Here is an 8,353-nt window from a genome sequence, read left to right on the forward strand (position 1 = left end):
AAGCAATATCCGCACTACAATAGGCCCCCAAAACAGAACTCCCGCCCCACATAATCGCAAATTGACACGAAAGCTTCATTCCATGAAGCATTTCTCTCGTATTTGATCATCTTCTACTCTTCCCTAAAAAAATCATTATAATACCAAATCTAATCACCATGGAATTCACCATATCCCGTCCAGCTCACATTGGACGCCACATTCCTTTTTTAAAGGAATTTTTATTTATTTAAAATTTAAAATTTTTTAGGGGCCTGAGCTTTCGATCCTAGCAGGATCTTTATCAAAGGCAAAGTTACAATATAGCATGTCTGTCTTGGCACCATCAACATTATGATTGATGAGTTGGGTGTGAGTGCATGTTTGTCTCTGTCCTTTGATCTGTGTTTTGTGTTGTACATTAGGTTTGCTTCTCAAAAAAATGAAGATCACAGCTCATTATCCAACTTTGCTTATTGATAATAATAAATTATGAAAATGTACTTGTAATGATCTTGTTTTTCATACATTGTATTGTACATGAGCACAGACGTGCTGGTAACTGGAATGTTCAGTTTGGTGTCCCCTTCTACCAAACCTATGTACAGAGAACAAAATTGGAAATTAAAAAAAATTAAATAAAAACACCCTGTGCGCCGTGAACTGTAAAAATTCATTTTTATAATAATAAATAATATTAACAACAAGATTGTTTTTCTGGTCATAGAATCCTTACAAAAAGTCGTATGTCTACATCGCTGTGCAGTGCATTGTGAAGTGTTAACAATAAGGCAGTCTTTTCTAATCCTCGACATCAAGGGGCATGGGGGTGTTCTCCCCCTCCAACTTGGGTTGTCTCCCCGCCTCCCCCATCAGAACAAAAAACGCATGGTGCTACCATAGCATGATAGTGTGCAGTGCAGTTGTTAAAACGGCTCCTAGATATTTTTATCTAGTTTTTAAAAATTAATAATAAAAAAGAAAATTTGGCCCAATAATTTTTTGGTTATGTTTAACGAAAAAGAAGTGGGCCAAAAAGCCGTTTTTTGGAATTTTGGCCCATAAATGAACATTTTGGCCCAAATTTGGCCTCACAGATGAATTGACCAAGTCGTTGCTATTCTAAATATATATACTCTAATATATATACTTTAGACCAACAATTTAGCAGTTATGAGGCCCGAAAGTTTCCATAATTCCTGGATTAAGACCAACCTTAATCCACCCAATTGGGCAGTAATAACACCAGTTTGGTGCAGACGGGACCCAGTAATGGCCGACTGAATTCTGACCATCACTTGGTTCGTTGGATTCGTCTATCAGGTGTTTTCCAATTTTTTGGAAAATTTTTTTTGAGGATATTATTAAACATTAAAATGTCCAATAATATCCTCAGTTATTAACAATCGGTATGTATTCAGTCATTGATAAATGGGATGAAACTACCGGAGGGCTCATCGTGAACTTTTTTGGGAGCATTTGTTCCAATTTATGTAATTCCAACTCAAATTCAACTTGTTCCTCAATTGTCAGATTCCGAAGTTCAGAATAAAAATAGCCAAGTGTAATATGAAGATAACGATAAAAAGATGTACCAAATACTTGATCCGTCTCTAATCGAGCCTTGTAGAATTTCTTTAATAATTCGTATCATTCATCAACACATGGATCGAAAGTGCACTATTTTCACAGTTTATATCTAAAGATTTTACTTTAACTGTAAAATACCCTTTTCCGGTTTTGTCCCAAACTTGTTGAGCTCTTTTCATAATTGGGTAAACCTCGTCTGCTGGAATGCATTTTTTATGGCTGACAGTGCGGGTTGGGTTAGCATCTAACCAATCTTGGACAAACTTGACCGGTGGCTGCGAATTCGCATAGATGCTATATGTCGTCATGTGATAAGATGTGTAAGGCAAGGGGGGCATGACCTTTCTTAGGATGTGACTATTTTTTATGAATTCTTCCAAATATTTCAATGTTTCGATGTTGTGACATTTGCTGATGATGGTAAATCCACAATATTGTATATACTCCCCCGCACTATTGATCTTGCCTCCGTCGAGACGACGAGCTGAAATGAAGACAAGAAAAATACGAAAACAATGATTTATTATCAGACTTAGGCCTAACCCTATATGAGAACTACCTGCCGATTGGCCCAAATGAATATTGTATCCAATTTTGAACCAATCAAGGAGGATATTAATAAGATAATCTGCAAATACAATACAAATTTGACCATAGATAGTTTAAAGCCTTGTCATAATTGGCAATTGAAATGAGCATTTTAAGTAATCAACCAATCAGAAATGCTGTTAGATATTCAGTAGTGTCCAGGGGTTAATGACCAGAATCCCTTAAACTGTCATGTCAAAAAGGAGCTATCATAAAAGCACAATGCTGAACATCCCATGTCTCCATCAAAGACATCAAGTGGCTGCAGCAACGGGTCCTCTACAAAATGCACACAGCTTGTGCCCACCAGATCTAAAAGCAGTCAGAATAGCTACCCGCTCCAGCTTGTCCATGCCTTGCCGGATATGCTCTCACAGTACCAGTTTCTAGAACCATATCTACTGGCAGGACCTTCATTTATACACTTCACGTTTGGAATAGCCTACCAGATGGAGTAGTCGGAAACATATCTGACAACATCTCGGCGCACTATTCAAAGTAGAAAAGACATGGTAGTCATCCCATGCATGTCAATGGACTTTCTCAACACATGCAAAGAACATTCAAAACACATGGTTGATACAGCCGTGAAGCCCTACCATGCACCACACCTGCCCCCCTTAGACAGGTCATTGTCTACCCAAAATATTAATTGCATTCATTCGACTGCGGAGCAGGCGACTACAAAGTTTCTCCAAGCACCACGATTCATAGCTATAGTGAGACAATTTTATTGTCAGTAGTATCTGTTTGTAAATCTTTGTTAGTATCCCCTAACAGCTTCTGTATAGTATAAGTCAGATAGCGTCTCCATTTTCATTATACCGTATAAACTCGATAGTTAGCATATGTGCTTACTATCGAGCGCTTTTAAAACATGCAAACATGAAGTGCCCTATCCACAACAGTGTAAAGGGTTTTGAGCAAATCATCGATACACATAGTTATATATGAACAAGTTAACCTGCAAGTTTGTGTCGCAACCCTATTAGATCAGTTGGTAATTAAGTGCCGGACTTTGGTACAATTTTAGTTTTCAAAAGCGCTTGATGGTAAGCACATTATGCTAACTATCGAATTTTTACGGTATTCAATTTCAAGGATTATAAATAGTACTTACATGATGTGATAGTTAGTGGTCGTTCTTTCCCGTCTTGTGGCATTTTCAACTGTGATTTCACGTGTGTGCACTTTTCTTTGTTTTTTGTTACACTGATTATACTGTAAGTGCCAAAAACTATGAAACTAAGAATTAAAACAGGCAATATGGTTGTAGCACGTCGAGATATTTGTCTACATACCATTTTGAAAACCACACCAATTCAAATGATTAGGCTATAGCACTTGCGTATGATTTTATAGTACGGATATTGATGAAAGAGTTATGGTTACTAAAATGACGCAGGCCAAAATCACCTGCTTCCGATTTCATACAACAGCATTCACACAAACACACTGTTTATTATAAAACTTAATTACTATTTATTAATTAGTGCAGTATGGCTGTCAATCAAATAATGCAATACCATACAAGAATCAATCTTAGAATTACTACAACAAATTTCTTTAGCTATGTTTACTTAAAGGAGGATTTCTTGATCCTAGCATCCTCTTTTTATGACATTTTTCAGCAGATATCCACGAATAAAGCTTACTCCCAAAATTCATACTGCAGTTACTGTCCGTTTTCCTGTACACAATACACAGTGCTCTTACCATTGACGCGTGACCTCTACAAATAGCCTACGTTAAAAGTATGGGGATTTGCCTAGTTAACGTCGCTGTGTGAAAAATAACCGGCCAATATTAAAAGTACTCTTCTAAAGTTCTAGAAAATATAGTTTTGTAACATGTCCTAAATTTTTAGCTAATTTAGATGTTTGGAAATATGCGTACTTTGGTGTTTTAGTGTATGTTATAGGTAATAGTACATTGCCTAGTTACCGTCGCTGTGTGAAAAATAACCGGCCAATATTAAAAGTACTCTTTTAAAATTCTAGAAAATATAGTTTTGTAACATGTCCAACATTTTTAGCTAATTTAGATGTTTGGAAATATGCGTACTTTGGTGTTTTAGGAAGGATATGTAAACGACAGATAACATCAAAAATATGAAGAAATTATTTCCAAACCGTGTTAAGTCTGCAAACCACCATGCTTCTCATTTTCAAGAACGCTGGTTAACAATAAGCACGTATTGTCTCATTTCGTATACAAAGACCACATATAATTGTTCTCTAGCGCTCGCTTTATAATCGTTCACCCAACTGAAACTATAATCCCAGCGCATTGCTCCATTGTACGTATAAAGCAGAAACATATGTTGTGTGTATTTAACCAGAGAAGATATGATTTAATCAGTTGAGCTGTTTTCAATGAGTGTTATCTTGGTTTAATAGCTTTTAATGGGGTTTAAGTTCTGCAAAGGTCGAGGTGAATTCTACTGTAGACATGACTGCATCATGTTCAGTTGATTCCGATTTTGCTTTTGTGAGTTATGCATGATTATGTGTATTATACTGCTCCATAGACCACTGTTGTTGTAATTTCGTTCTGGTATACCAGAACGAAACTAAAATTTGACGATATTTTTGTTAAACAAATTAATCTGCAAGAAATTTTTTGGTACATAAACGTTATGTAGCCAGAGGTTTCCAGTGGTAACTTTTTTTGAGAAAAGTGGGGGGGGGATGAGGCTGTGGATCACGAAATACCCTTTTAACTAAGCCTGGAGATCTTGACTGGCTGACTTTCTGATGAGATTCCGTTGATGGTCTCAGTTCTTGATCCAAGATCCGGCAATGTCCAAGATCCTGCCTATCCAAGGTAAACCCCTGGTTAACCACAATCTCAGTCCAAAGTCCTGATGACTATGTTTTCACTATCCTAGCTGCTATGCTAGTGTTTCCAAATGGTTTTCTATGTTGACCATAAGCTCCTCTCTCGGATATCTCTTGAGCAAGCTTTCTGCTCCACTTGACAGACAGATAACACACTATGTTAGTCCATCGTTGATGGAGACACTTCAGTCTGTCGCTTCCTTGAGTCGACAAATAATTTTTGTACCAATACTGGCCAACATAAGTTTCAAAGAGTTCCCTCTTATAGCTATAGTCTGCTGCGTCAATCATTTCCTATCCAGGCTTTATATACAATTTCTTACCATTCTAAAGAATAATGTTTACTATTTATGGTAAATTACACCATCATCCCCATATATGGTATATTACATCAATTCTAAAAATAGTGCATGAAACCACCACAAGCCAATCAGACTCATTACTCCATATACATAATATCTAAATATTAGTGTGTATACAGGTGGTGTATGACATGCAGTCCCTAAATTCAGTAAATTTTCATCGTCAACCGTGTAATTGAATGGGATTATTTTGAAATTTTAAAACGCTTGAAATATCACAAACAAATAGGCCTATGTTGATAAATAATATAAATACAAGCTAAAACCGTTGGGGTTCGATAATGAACCCCACAAAACTAACCAGTATATGGAAAATGCCATACGGCCAAGGCGGTTTCACGAGTTGCCGGCTCGATCATGTCATCCGCCGCCTGTGTGTATAGATGGTTACTCTAATAGCGCCACCGCTTAATGTTCTAGAAGATTCTGGGGGGATCATGATCATTCTTTAGTTTCCATTAAATGTATGATTGTATATCTATCATTAGCATTTTCCATGAGTTTTCAGAATATTCCATGAACAAACCAGTAGAGATCAATATCAAAACAATTGAAAACTAATAATTTGATGGCAAAATGGATACCTTTTAATATAATATTATGGATAATTATTTTTTTTTTGGGGGGGGGGGGGCACATAACAAAAGCAAGTTTCAACAGATGTTTTCTCATGCATTTTGTTTGTTTTACAATGAATATGAAATAAGTAAATTCTATTAATGTACATTTCAGATTTGAGGTATACCTTACCATAAATACTTAATATAAAAATTATCAAAAACCGGAATTCGCATTTTGGTTTTCAGACCACTGACATGTTTTTACAGGAAACAAACTTCCTATTTTTAACCTTAGATTTTATTTATTATGTAATAAACCTTAGAATTAAAGTAAAGTTGGTTATTTAAGCTACATATGTTCGGATTTTAGTTACAAAATTACGTGTTGAAATTATATAGTACCCCGGGGGCACTCCAACTTTGGAGGTGACGCGTATGTATAGGGCTGTTAAAACCCCCTTTTTCAGCATCGCTGTCACCCAAATACCCCATATTTTTTTACGAACAGATGCTCTGTCACCCGAAGACCCCATATTTTCCATTTGATCTGTCACCCAAAGACCCTTACAAGTTCAATTTGAACAGCAATTTTCATTTATCACTGATTTTGTTACTTATTTTGAAAAAACAACAACAAGGTAGTCGTTCCAGTCCTTGGATATCCTCACAAAATAAACTCGTAGACATCACTGTGCATTGTGAAATGTAACAACAAGGTAGTCTTTCCAGCCCTTAGATGTCCTCACAAAATAAACTCGTAGACATCACTGTGCATTGTGAAGTGTAACAACAAGGGAATATTTCCATTCCCTGAATACCCATCACTGTGTAGTCCTTCCAGTCCTTAGATATCTTCACAAAATAAACTCGTAGACATCACTGTGCATTGTGAAGTGTAACAACAAGGTAGTCTTTCCTGCCCTTAAATGTCCTCACAAAATAAACTCGTAGACATCGTTGTCCATTGTGAAGTGTAATAACAAGGTAGTCGTTCCAGTCCTTGGATATTCTCACTGAACATCACTCGTGAACATCACACAAGTGTAACATTGTGAAATATAACAACAAAGTAGTCTTTCCAGCCCTTAGATGTCCTCACAAGATAAATTCGTAGGTATCACTGTGCATTGTGAAGTGTAACAACAAGGTAGTCTTTCCAGTCCCTGGATATCCTCACAAAATAAATTCGTAGGCATCACTGTGCATTGTGAAGTGTAACAACAAGGTAGTCGTTCCAGTCCCTGGATATCCTCACAAAATAAATTCATAGGCATCACTGTGCATTGTGAAGTGTAACAACAAGGTAGTCTTTCCAGTCCTTGGATATCCTCATAAAATAAACTCGTAGAAATCACTGTGTTTGTGAAGTGTAACAACAAGGTAGTCTTTCCGGTCCTGGGATATTCTCACAACACAAAATAAACTCGTAAACATTACTGTGCATTGTGAAGTGTAACAACAAGGTAGTCTTTCCAGTCCTTGGATATCCTCATAAAATAAACTCGTAGAAATCACTGTGTTTGTGAAGTGTACAAGGTAGTCTTTCCGGTCCTGGGATATTCTCACAACACAAAATAAACTCGTAAACATTACTGTGCATTGTGAAGTGTAACAACAAGGTAGTCTTTCCCGTCCTTAGATATTCTCACAAAATGAACTCGTGGGCATCACTGTGCATTGTGAAGTGTAACAACAAGGTAGTCGTTCCAGTCCTTGAATAACCTCACAAAATGAGATCGTAGACATCACTGTGCATTGTGAAGTGTGACAACAAGGTAGTCGTTCCAGTCCTTGGATATCCTCATAAAATAAACTCGTAGAAATCACTGTGTTTGTGAAGTGTAACAACACGGTAGCCTTTCCGGTCCTGGTATATTCTCACAACACAAAATAAACTCGTAAACATTACTATGCATTGTGAAGTGTAACAACAAGGTAGTCTTTCCCGTCCTTAGATATTCTCACAAAATGAACTCGTGGGTATCACTGTGCATTGTGAAGTGTAACAAAAAGGTAGTCTTTCCAGTCCTTGGATATCCTCACAAAATAAACTTGTAGACATCACCATGATCACTGTGCATTTTGAAGTGTAACAACAAAGCAGTCTTTTCAGTCCCAACACAACAAAATAAACTCGTACATCCCGTGTTGTGTTTGTAATTTTATATTAGTTTGCGTCTCTCCTCTCTGGGCTGAAATTTCCATTAGTATAGACAATTTTCGTAATTGACCACTTCGTCGCCGTTCAGTGGAAAATTGTCTATAGCGTTTTAATGTTTATTCAAAATCTCTGTCTAATAAAATCCTCATAATTTCGGGCATAATTTATTAACAATCGGTATAAATTCAGTCATTGATAAATAAGATGAAACTACCGGAGGGCTCATCATGAACCTTTTTTGGGAGCATTTGTTCCAATTTATGTAATTCCAAC

This window comes from Amphiura filiformis, chromosome 14 (genome assembly GCF_039555335.1).
Source record: "Amphiura filiformis chromosome 14, Afil_fr2py, whole genome shotgun sequence".
Taxonomy (NCBI): domain Eukaryota; kingdom Metazoa; phylum Echinodermata; class Ophiuroidea; order Amphilepidida; family Amphiuridae; genus Amphiura; species Amphiura filiformis.